Raw genomic sequence first — 12,731 nt, forward strand, 5'->3', positions numbered from 1 at the left:
TCTCCGAGGCAGATATTTCTAAACTCATCCTTTCCAATCACCCTACTACCTGTCCACTTGATCCTATACCCACTCACCTCCTTCAGGCCATTTCTTCTTCAATCACTCCTGCACTCACTCACATTGTCAACACTTCTATTCACACGGGAACCTTTCCCACAGCATTTAAGCAGGCTCGGGTAACCCCACTGCTTAAGAAACCCTCTCTGAATCCAGCACTTTTAGAAAACGGCTCGGTTTATGTATATAACCCTTGTTCCCTGAGAGGGAACGAGCACTGCGTCGGAACGACGAAATGGGGATGCTCCCTAAGCATCAGCGGCTCTGAAGTCTGAATAGAAACTAGACCAATCCGATTGGCGTGCGTGATGACGTCATTGTGACGGCGTACCCGGAAGTATAAAAGGGGAGCCGGCGCATAATGGCGGCAGTTTTTTGCTCTGAAGCATGCGCTCCAGGCGTGCCGAGGTCTGGCGGCGCGACGCAGTGCTCGTTCCCTCTCAGGGAACAAGGGTTATATACATAACCCGAGCCGTTCCCTATATCGAGGGAACTTCACACTGCGTCGGAACGACGAAATGGGGATGAGTACCCACTAGGCCATGTTGGAAATTTTCTTCTTGCAAAAACCATTTCCCAAAGATCATTTGATTTCAGAAAGACTTTATTCAAATTAACAAAGCCGAGTTTCCCCTGCAGGAGACAACTCCAGTTCTTTGGTTTACCTAGCATATATACACAGATGCTTTCCCAAAATGGTCACAACCTTCAGCTAGTTTTCCAGTTGGTTTCCTGGCTCATATGTCACAGCATACCCAGTTCCTTTTCTGTCCATCATGCATCTTCTACATGTTATTTTCAAGCATGTTGTCAAGGTCCCCACGAACTTAAAACAGGGGAAACACAACCTCAGCAAACAGCCAATATCTAATAGTGTCTTATATACAGCTTATTTTACATTAAATTCAATAATAAAAATCTTCTACATTCCCCCCTCTGGGGCTTACCTAAGCCCCAATTTTGTATCTTTCTTCCAGACGTGTAGCTTCAAAATCTAGCTTCCTTAGTTATACTTCCTAATGACTTAAATTAAGTCACTCACTCTTCATTGCCAAAGACCAGATTATGCAACCACACTCTGGATGAGCATCAGAACCAAACATCTCTTTTCAGACATTTTTCTTCCTTTCTTAGGTGTATTTTTCCTTTTTATTCTTTTTCTTTTTCCGAAAAGAGTAAAAGATTCTTTTGCTCCCTTTAAAACTAGACCATTGTTGTAAGCATGAACATACAATTGGCTCAGCCTTGTAAGTTATTTTCACAATTATGTAGAGTATATCAATGTATAATACTAATACAAGTTATTTTTGGAATGTAGACATCCTTAACCCAGACATTGTTCTCATATTCGTCTTTTTTGCCCTCATTAGATATACTTAAATCTCCATCAGATGTTTGTACATTTCAATTTGGTTTGTCAGACCAATCTTAACATACTTTGTTTGCCCTCTTAATTGTTGTCTCATTATCTTAACCTTTTAGCATTTCCATGTACTTAACCATGGCTTTGACAATTAGTGATATTAACATGAAAATTTCACAGCAGAAAAATAACCATATTGATACAGAACAATCTTGATATTGTAACTTTTAAAGACATCCCTTATTTAGCAAATCACTCTTCAAACTTTAGAATTAAACCAGTTTTCTTTAACTTCTGCTCTTACGCCTCTTGTTTAATTTACTCATAACTTTGTCTGCCAATAACCAATAATCAAATAAGGGCTTGCCTATTTTGCCTTGTCATTCTATTTGTTTCATTTAATTGTTCTTCTATAGCACAGATAAAGCATCATCTCTAAATCTCCTGACTATAGTAAATATAAATTAGCCATTTTCTGTTTTTATTTTGCTTGATCCATATAATTGTTGGTTAAACCAAGGTAAACTATCTTTCTTATTTTTTGATCAATTCCTATTTTTATAAAGTCTTATTAATTCCTTAATCTGAAGAATCAATCTTTTAGTCAAAATCATTTTTAGATGATGAATGATCAGAATATTGTTGTGCATTTGTTGTCACAATACACTTAGTTCTTTGTTAGATTGTTTAAATTCTTGTCTGTTTATTACAATAAATATAATTTTAACTTAAGTTTAATGCAGTCTGACTGATTGCTTTAGTGGCTCAGTTCAAGCTGCTCATGAAGCAATCATTTCTTCCTTTTTACTACTAACAAAACTCTAAAACTTGATTAGAAGTAGAAACATAATTATAAAACTCCTTTGTGTGTAATTTAAGTATTTGTTCATTAATCAATTACTTATCGCTTTTAGTGCTTTTGTTCGATATTTTGGCACACATGTTCACAGTTCAGACTGAACATTTTCTTACATTGCTTATAAATATCCATTAATCTTTCCTTATCTTTCCTTATCTTATAAATATCCATTAATCTTTCCTTATCATCTAATATCTTATTCCCCCCTCAACATTCTTAGATGTCACAAACTATGCACATCGAAGAATGTTTAAAAGGGTTGTTGCAACAATTTGTCCTTTATCTGAATGGCAAATATCTTTTTTGGCCCTCTTTTGTTGCCTTCTAATGGCCTACTTTTTATTAAATTTGGTTGTGGTTCTGTAAGCACTACTTGATAAATATTCAAATTAGTTGTATCATAGTGTCTTACTAAATCAAGCTATCAAGCTTTTGAATTGAAATTGAAATTCGTGGTAATACCTATAGTCCTAATTCAAACTTTGTTTTAACTTTAGACTGAAATTTAGTCATCTATTTTATATTAGGATCTTGTTCATAAGCTCTTTTAGTTCTACCTTTATAAGCCTTTATAAGTTGTTCTGCTTCTCATTGCCAATGCTTTAATTAGCCGTACTCTAGCACTCATTTCTTAGTGGCAAAGAGGCTAGAAGTCATTCTTTACCACAAGTCCAAAGATATCTGCTACTACTATCTAAACTTCAATCTTTTATCTACGGTAGTGATATAGTTTGCATTTTACGTTTTTCTTCTTCTGTATTACTATTATTATTAGTAGTAATAATATTTTTTATTTTTTTTTCTTATTCTTTCTTATTTCTTATTCCTTGAAGTTATGGGGCTCTTACAAGTATTTTTGCATCTCAACCTTTTTTTTCTCTTATTTTTCAATATCTGCACCTCTACAGTTTTGCAGTTTTATCTCTTGTTTTTTAATCAGTTCTTATTTTACTGGGGTTTTTAAATTGTTAATACGTCTGTTGAGATCTAAAGCATAACATTTGAAATTCTGGATTGATTCTTTTGTCTTGCATAGCTCCTTATGAGTTACAACACTTTTTTTTGTGCATCTCTGGTCAAGCCTATCCCCTTTTTTCCATTTGTTGAGATGATGATCATTCTGTGAGCAACTCTTCACCAGGTTGACTCTTTGCGAGCCGTTGCAATGGGCTTTCCCTCGTTGGTAAGGGAGAGACGTCACTAGTACGCTCTGTATCCCCTACTTCATGGTATGTGGGAATGCTGAAGCTGGTTGATGTATTTTAAGATGAGAAGCATGGACTCAAGTGTCCTCTGGTGATCAATGCACACTCTTCTTATGAGATCACAATGCGCATTCACTGGTTCTTTTTGTTGGATCATACTGGAATCCTTCCTTGAATTGAGCTCCTGTCACCTATAATTGAGACTAAACCTTTTCTTGTTAGTGACAACAACATATAATAATCATCTGCTCGTCTGTCCCACTGTCCCTGTGAAAAGCTTTTGTGAGGCTGAGCGCTGTCCTGTCCCCTTTTAGGGCTCTCAACTTACATCACTAGCAGGGCTAAAACCCCTATTCATAATCATTTTTGTCCTATACCATTTTTCCCCAAAGAGTTTCAAATTCATTCTTTACAATTAGCCAATTCAACTCAGTTATTTCATTGTTTTGAGTCTCATTATTCTTTCATAATTTCTGATGCATATGGAAAGCACTCAACCCACTTTGCTCAAGTTAACAGTTACATGATATTACACTTTTGATTCCGCTCCGTCAGCTCCATAGCGATATGCTGAAAAGAAATGTAGATATGTTATGCGCTGCGCAAATGTGGCAATATTTTTCCCTCTTTTTTACCACAAAAGTATTGACCAGGAAGCTTAACCAAATTCATCCATGGTCATTGTTTTATTGGGCATAATTTGCCCTGTGGGCCCACAAAAACTAAATTTAAATACAGCTGTTTTGGCAAAATATATTTTTGCCTTAGTGTCTCTTCAGACACTCTCTGTCAATCCACTCACACTCCATGGCCATCAATCACACCCCCATCATGTATTTTTGTTTCTGCTTCAACAGGTTGTGCTCTAATTGAGGAACACCAGGAATGCCACAAGGTCTGAACATGGCACTGTAGCATTCCCTGTGCATGAACCTTTCTTTTTCTCACAAAGTCTAATAGATAGTAGACCTAGTTATGGTGCAGTTGAGACAGTCGATTGTAATTTCTCAAGTGCATTTAATAATTTTTTCGTCTCATTTTAAGTTTGTAATTTTCTTTTTGTTGTTGCTCATGAACTTCTTTAAGAATGATATTGGAGATCTCTTCATTATCATGGATCCTTGGCCAATAATATTTTTATCTCGTTATCCCACTGATGACAGCATTCTGACTTCATGTTTTTGACTTTGGAGTTATTATTATTTAATCCAGCTCTAGTTAAAGTTAAATTTATTAAACAAGATGGAGTGACCAACATTCAGTTTACCTACCATATTTTTCTGTGAGACATCTCGTGTCTATATTTTCTTAACCAATGAATACATATTTAATGATTTTAGCCCTAGATGTTTAACATTCTAGCCCTTACTATATCAAATCCAGCCTCAGTTGTAACTATTAGGTGAGTTGAACACCCACTATTGTCTGTCAATGCACTGTGTTTTTCTTTTCTCTTTTTTTTTTTCATCAGACATAGGGCTGGACTGGTGCCTATACTGAAAAAGCAGAGAAGGTTAGTTTAGCAGAGAATACAAAGAACTGCTATGAGACCAGTGAATTATCAAGATGAATCAAGTGAATATCATAACTAACAAATTTGAAGCAGACTCTAGAGTGATCATTGTAGATTCCGCACCTGTGCCGCCCGTCAGGGAATCGACGTCACTCATTCTGTATAGATCATCAGTCTTTTGAAGCTCCTCAGCTGTTGTTCTGCATGTGTCGTCAGCCGGATATCACTCAAAGGCCTGTTGCAAAGTCCTGGTGTTGTCGAGTGGAACTTAGGCTCTGTCGTTTCTCAGCCTCTTCTCCATTTTAGCTTTTTGACTAATCTTGTCAAAGTTTTGCATGTCAGGATATTGTCTCTGTTCTCGGGAAAGCCTCAAGTGAAAGTTTCACCTTTCCCTGCATTAAATCAGTCTTTTTCCATGCTGACCTTTTGGAAAGCGTCATCTTCTCCTTTCAGGAAGGGAGCTGAAAAAAGCCCATCATCCACTCTCTTCTTCTCCCTGCAGCCGTGTCTTCACCTTTCCCCACTTGTTGCTTCAGTGGTCAAGGCACTGTCATTGAAGCCATCTGAAATTTGAACACTCAGAGATCTGCATGAATCAGATTGAACTTTTATATCTTCTAATTCCAGTTGTATCTGAGCAATCAGCTCTTTTTCTAAATTCAATTCTCTAACCATTTTCTTCACTGGTTTTCAAATGTCACTGGTTGACAACAGCAGTTCCTTCATTCTATTTTTAGTAAAGCAAGTTCTTCGTTGCAGTATGCAGAAAAGAAAGACAATAATCTATCTTACTGATACTGAGTGTGATACAGCTAAATACTTTTCATTCTTCTATATTCACATGCTGGAATAAAAATAATCTGGTAAATAAAACTTTTCTCAACCAACAGGAATTCTTTTTTGGTTTAATTTGAACCACCAAGTCCCATTCACTAAGGTCCTATGATTGTTGCAAATTATCTATAAATGTTGAAACTTTTCTTTAAACTTGGTCACCCAATCTCGCTCTCACTCAGCTCAATGCACAAGTTATTTTAACACAAGCATAATTCTCTGCATTGGAATACTTTCTCATACTGTCCCCTAGGGATAAAGAGATAGACATTTTTAGACATCTTTATATATAATAAATAATACTTTAAGCACGTGCAATCTTATTATTTATTCATCTATTAAAATAAAGCATTACATTTATCAAATAAATATATATATTATTATTTTTTATATATATCATATTACAGTGTTCTGCAGAACTAATACTTTGAAACAATATTCTAATGTCCTTTATTTATTTTCAATACCTCACATTTAAGTTCCTATAGGGCTCATTCTCTCATTCACTGTTCTCAAGTGACCAGGGAGGGGGGGTCACTATTTTTACCCACAGACACAGTCAGACAAGACACAGGATCCCACACAGATACACTATTCTGTTCTGTCTCTTTCAGAACCATCCTTTCTGTTCAAATTTTACTTTATAAAAAATACATTTAAAAGACCCACTTCTGGACTTCCTTCAACACAGTGGAATTCACTTAAAATTACTGCTGCACTTCCCCACACCGGTACAAAGTCCTCTTGGCAAGTGCCAATATCTGATTAGTTATTAGTTAACCTTATTAGTTAAAATAAAATTAAATAAAAAAAACCCATCCGTCAAGGCCCACTTGGGTTGAATATCTGATAACCTTATTAGTTAAAATAAAATAAAATTAAATTAAAAAAACCCATCCGTCAAGGCCCACTTGGGTTGAATATCTGATAACCTTATCAGTTCAAATAAAATAAAGGAATCATCCTTTAAGGCCCACTTGATTCCTTACACAAATATCTGATATCCTTATCAGTTAAAATAAAATAAAGGAATCATCCTTCAAGGCCCACTTGACTCCTTACACAAATATCTGATATCCTTATCAGTTAAAATAAAATAAAGGAATCATCCTTCAAGGCCCACTTGACTCCTTACACAAATATCTGATAACCTACACAACCTTCTGACAAGTACACTAATATCATGCAATTATTCTGAAATCAAAGATCCTCATTCCTTTTTTAGTTCTTTAAATTTGGAGAAGCTTTTCTAGTGACTTACCACTTCCAAGCGAGCCCTGGTGATCAACACAAACTTAAGAAAAAGCAAAAATTTGCTCACCTCAAGTTAGTGGCCATTTGGTGTTTGTGTTGATCATTCAAGGTCATCAAGCTTGCAGTGGTTTGTCATCAGCTCCGAAGCCAGTCCCATCTGGGGTGCCAACTCCAGTTCTTTGGTTTACCTAGCATATATACACAGATGCTTTCCCAAAATGGTCACAACCTTCAGCTAGTTTTCCAGTTGGTTTCCTGGCTCATATGTCACAGCATACCCAGTTCCTTTTCTGTCCATCATGCATCTTCTACATGTTATTTTCAAGCACGTTGTCAAGGTCCCCACGAACTTAAAACAGGGGAAACACAACCTCAGCAAACAGCCAATATCTAATAGTGTCTTATATACAGCTTATTTTACATTAAATTCAATAATAAAAATCTTCTACAGCCACACCGAGGGTAGCGCCTGCCCTAGTGTGAAGCCGGAGACCGGGCACAGCTAGGACTGGAGCACCCTAGCGCCAGGCGTCGCAGGGAGATCTAGGCTGTAAAATCTGATAAAAGTGTGCTGGGTGGCCCACCCAGCCGCCTCACAGATATCCTGCAAGGGGACCCCAGAAAGGAGGGCCACTGAAGAGGCCATGCCTCTGGTGGAATGAGCCCTCACGGCCAAGGGTGAAGGCAAACTGCGCTTCCGATAGGCCATGGTTATTGCCTGGACAATCCAATTACTGATCGTCTGAGTAGAAGCAGGCAACCCTTTCTTAGGTGAACCGAAGCACACTAACAGCTGCTGAGATCTTCTCCATTGTGCAGACTTCTCCAAATAAACTCTAAGTGCCCGAATCGGGCAGAGTAGGTGAAGTCTCCCTTCTTCCGCCGTCACATGAGGCGAAGGATGAAATGCCTGTAGAACCAGTGACCTGACCACCCTTGATGGGACCTTAGGTACGTAACCCGGCCTAGGATGCAAAATAGCCTTTACTCCACCCGGGGCAAACTCCAGGCAAGTTGGCGTTACCGCCAAGGCCTGGAGATCTCCCACTCTCCTAAGAGAGGTAATAGCGAGGAGAAAAGCTACTTTAAAGGTCAGGTGTTTTGGTTCCGCCAGCTCCAATGGTTCGAAGGGGGCCTCAGCCAAACCTCCGAGAACCACTGCCAAGTCCCAAGTAGGAACTCTGGACTGAGCCACAGGCCTCATCCTCCGAGCCCCACGGAGGAACTGTACAACCAACTGGTGCCTACCCAAAGGCCCATCACCCAGAGGTGTGTGGAAAGCCACAATGGCAGCCACGTACACCTTGAGTGTGGACGGGGTCAGACCCGCGGAGAAACGATCTTGGAGGAACTCCAGCACTGAAGCCACCGGGCAGTTAACTGGGTCCACCTCACGTTCCCCGCACCAAGTGGAAAAGACATTCCACTTGAGGCTGTACAGTCTCCTGGTAGATGGAGCCCTGGAGCTGAGTAAGGTCTCTACCACCCCTGCCGACAGGCCAGCCTCTAGGTACCTGGCCCCATCAGGGGCCAGACCCAAAGGTTCCAAATCTCTGGACGGGGGTGAAATATCGTGCCCGCCGCCTGAGACAGGAGATCCCTCCTCAGAGGAATCTGCCATGGTTGACCTGCCAGCAGAGCTGATGTGCCAGGAGGAATGACGGCCCTCCCACGGGCCCCTCGCAAAGCGGCCGTCCATGACCGCGCCCCAACCAGTGAGGGAGGCGTCTGTTGAAACGGATCTCCGGCAACAGGACGCTCCCAACACTGGCCCTTGGGACAGAAACCAAGGTTTCTTCCATATGACTAGGGAACGAAGGCATCTGCGCGTTACCCTGATCATACGGAAGGGATTCCCTCTGGGGGAAAACCCCCTGGTTTTCAGCCACCACTGGAGGGGTCTCATGTGCAGCAGGCCGAACGGTATCACGTTGGACGCTGCCGCCATGTGCCCCAGCACTCTCTGAAAGCGCTTCACAGTGATGCTGTGGCCTAGCCTTATTCCCGAGACCATCGCCTGTACGGTCTCGACTCGCGCGGGAGACAATTGTGCCCGCATCGTAGTCGAATCCCATACTATCCCTAGGAACGTAATCCTCTGGGATGGCGTCAACACGCTTTTCTTCGTGTTGAGTCTCAGCCCCAAGCACTTTATATGGGTCAGAACGACATCTCGATGCCGAACTGCCATATCGTACGACTGGGCCAATATGAGCCAGTCGTCGATGTAATTCAATACACGGATGCCCAGAAGCCTCATTGGAGCTAGAGCTGCATCCATGCATTTCGTGAAAGTGCGTGGGGAGAGGGCTAGGCCGAAGGGAAGTACTCGATATTGGTATGCTTCGCCCCCGAAAGCGAACCTCAGATACTTCCTGTGACACGGAAGGATGGGGATGTGAAAGTATGCGTCCTTCAAATCTATCGTGACGAACCAGTCCTCGGACTGGATCTGACTCACGATGGTGGGGATCGTGAGCATTTTGAATCTGAACCTCCTTAGAGATCGATTCAAATGCCGCAGATCTAGAATTGGACGCAACCCCCCATCCTTTTTGGGAACTATAAAGTACCGGCTGTAGAACCCGGACTCCCTTTCCAGCGGAGGAACCTGTTCTATGGCTCCCTTCGCCAGTAAGGTTTTTACTTCTAGTTCCATTACCCGAGCCTGCTCTGGTACCACTGCAGTCCAGTTTAACCCCCTGAATTTCGGAGGAGGGTGACCGAACTGCAGTCTGTAACCTCTCTCTACAGTCTGCAGGACCCAAGTAGAAATACTCGGAAGGCATTTCCATGCGCCGAGATAATCTACTAAGGGAACCAGCCTCTCGAGGCTGGCGTCGGGTGTTACACGAGGCTCGTCCCCAACCCCCTGAAGCGGCTGACCGGCAGGGAGAAGCTGGGAACGAGTCTCTATGTGCGGACGCGCAAACTGTCCCACCGCAGGTCTTTCCAGAGGCGGATGGGACAGCGTGCGTTCGGAGGAAATCGATGTGGCCCGAAGCGTCATAGACGGCGGGATTACCACACTGATTTCCCCAGGGCGCCCCGAAGAGAACAACCTCGGTTGTCTCTTCGTGGGGGGGGACCGCCCTTAGAAGCCCTGCCGTGGCTAGGACTTCTTCCCGGCAGCCTTCCGCGCCTGAAGGACGTTCCTTAGATCGCCCTTAGGAGCGGTTGGCTGCTGGTGAGAGCGCCGCTTCTGTTGCCAAGCTCCCGGAGGAGGGGCTCTAGAGGCGACGCTCTCTTTTTGCATCTGCCGATGCGAGGAGCTGGCAGACGGCTGAGGCTGCCCGCTAGGGCCAGCCTTTCCTGATTTAGAGCGGCGAGGGAGAAATTGCTGGAAGGCCGCTGACTGCTTCTTCGCCTCCTGGTGTCTGGAGACCACGGCGTTAACCGCGTCCCCAAACAATCCAGAAGGCGAGATCGGGGAGTCAAGGAGAAACGATCTATCTTTCTCCTTTATCCCCGACAAATTCAGCCAGAGATGTCTCTCCACAGTTACCATTCCGGCTAAGGAGCGGCCAATGGCACGGGCCGTCTCCTTGGTAATGCGGAGAGACAAATCTGCGGCCTTCCGCAGCTCTAAAATGTCCTCCGGAGAGGAACCTTCCCCCTCGTCTAGCTCCTTCAGGAGGTAGGCCTGGTAGGCCTGCAGAATGGAAAGTGTGTGCAGGGAACTACCAGCCCGACCAGCCGCCATATTAGCCTTGCCCACCAAAGCCGAGGTGTCATGACATGGCTTGGTGGGCAGCACCGGAGCTTTCAGGGACGATGCCGATTCGGGCGAAAGATAGCTCGCGAGAGCATCTTCCACCCGCGGCATCGCCCCATAGCCCGCCTCGCGTGCCCCCAGAACATTGGAATAATCCAACACTGGGGGATTGGAAACACGCGAGGAGTAGGGCTTCTTCCACGATCTGCACACCTCGGCGTGCAGATCTGGGAAGAAAGGTAAGCCCCGGCGCGGTGTTTGGACCCGGTGCGAAAGAAACCGGTCGTCCAGCCTGCTGGGTGGCTGGACTTCCTGCGTTTCTTGTGGCCAATCGATCTTTAATTTGGCCACCGCCCGGGTCAACACCTCAACCAGCTCCTCATGGGCGGGTGGATGAAACGTGCAGAGTCCCGCTTCATCCCCGCCTCGATGCCCGCGCCCTCCGGCTCCTCAGAACCGGAGAGAACGAGCATCTGACCCTCCACCCCGGGGGAAGATGCCGCAGAGCGGGCTTCCACACGGGGAGGAAGATCATCGGAACTGTCAGAGGAGGTTTGGGAAGGTGCCGCAGCAGTCCCAAAACCCTCTGACAAATCCCGCTGTGAGCCCCATGATCTGCGACGCCGAGCCGCCTCAGCGACCGCGGGTCCAGAACCACGGGGCTCACGAGGCTGGCCGGCCTCATCGAACACGGCCAGCCGAGAGCGGAGCAGCCTGAGTGTCAGCCGCTCGCAATGCTCACAGGCGGCTCCCTCGAGAGCCGCCCGAGCGTGCTGAGCACCCAGGCACTGCACAAAAAGCATGTGTGTGTCTGAGCCCGAGATGTAGCGAGGGCAAGGATGCACACACTGCTTGTACTCTCTCTCCATACTTTCACACTTTTTAAACTAATCACACACACAACTCAATCACAACTGGACAGAACAACAGTAAATAGACAGACAATGTAACAGAGAGCGCCTGCTGAAGAGCAAAGACTGCCGCCATTATGCGCCGGCTCCCCTTTTATACTTCCGGGTACGCCGTCACAATGACGTCATCACGCACGCCAATCGGATTGGTCTAGTTTCTATTCAGACTTCAGAGCCACTGATGCTTAGGGAGCATCCCCATTTCGTCGTTCCGACGCAGTGTGAAGTTCCCTCGATATAGGGAACTACACTGATGACCATTGCTGCGTTCCACTCCACTTTAAGACAGGCACTTGCAAACTTCCCTAAGCACTAAACAATTTTGTAAAGGAAAATAAATAATAAATCAACTCCATAGTGGATTCGAAGTGATCAAGGGCTTAGGGCGTTCCAGTTCAGTCCATTGCAAAGTTTCCGCCAGTAGTGGGCACTCATGCAACGTAAGCAATGACGCACATCCGAGTGAACGAGACGGAGGGAAGTTTGCAAGTGAAGGACATGATAAAAACGGAACGCAGCACATGTCCACTGTCTTAGTTCCATTCATTGCCAATGAAAAACTCCTATACAGATTCCCCATTAGTTCTAGCAGGTCACATTAGTCAAGCTGGCATCACCTGACTACATCTACCTATTAGTCCAATGTGGTTGTCTGAGGAAGGGCAACATGCTTGTTGCTTAAGGCTTTCATTACATGTGCTTGGGGAGCCCTTTCGCTGCTCTTATCTACAATGCACAGGGAGTTCTTGCCTGGAACAGAACCATACCACCAAGCTAAACTATATGCTAAATATAGAGGATAACTGAGGGTAATCCCTGTCACTAATTTGAAGTGTTCCACAAGTGGACAGGGGAGGTTTAGATGGACAGACCCTTGACTCATTATGACAGGATGAGACTACACATGTACTTAAGACATTCTAAGTCAACCCATTTCATATAAAGTCTGGCTTAGATTAGTGACACAATAAAGCAAACCCAACGGCATCAGAAAGCAAGACCAAAGAGACACTGCTG

Source organism: Pseudorasbora parva, chromosome 23 (assembly GCF_024679245.1).
Source record: "Pseudorasbora parva isolate DD20220531a chromosome 23, ASM2467924v1, whole genome shotgun sequence".
Lineage (NCBI taxonomy): Eukaryota > Metazoa > Chordata > Actinopteri > Cypriniformes > Gobionidae > Pseudorasbora > Pseudorasbora parva.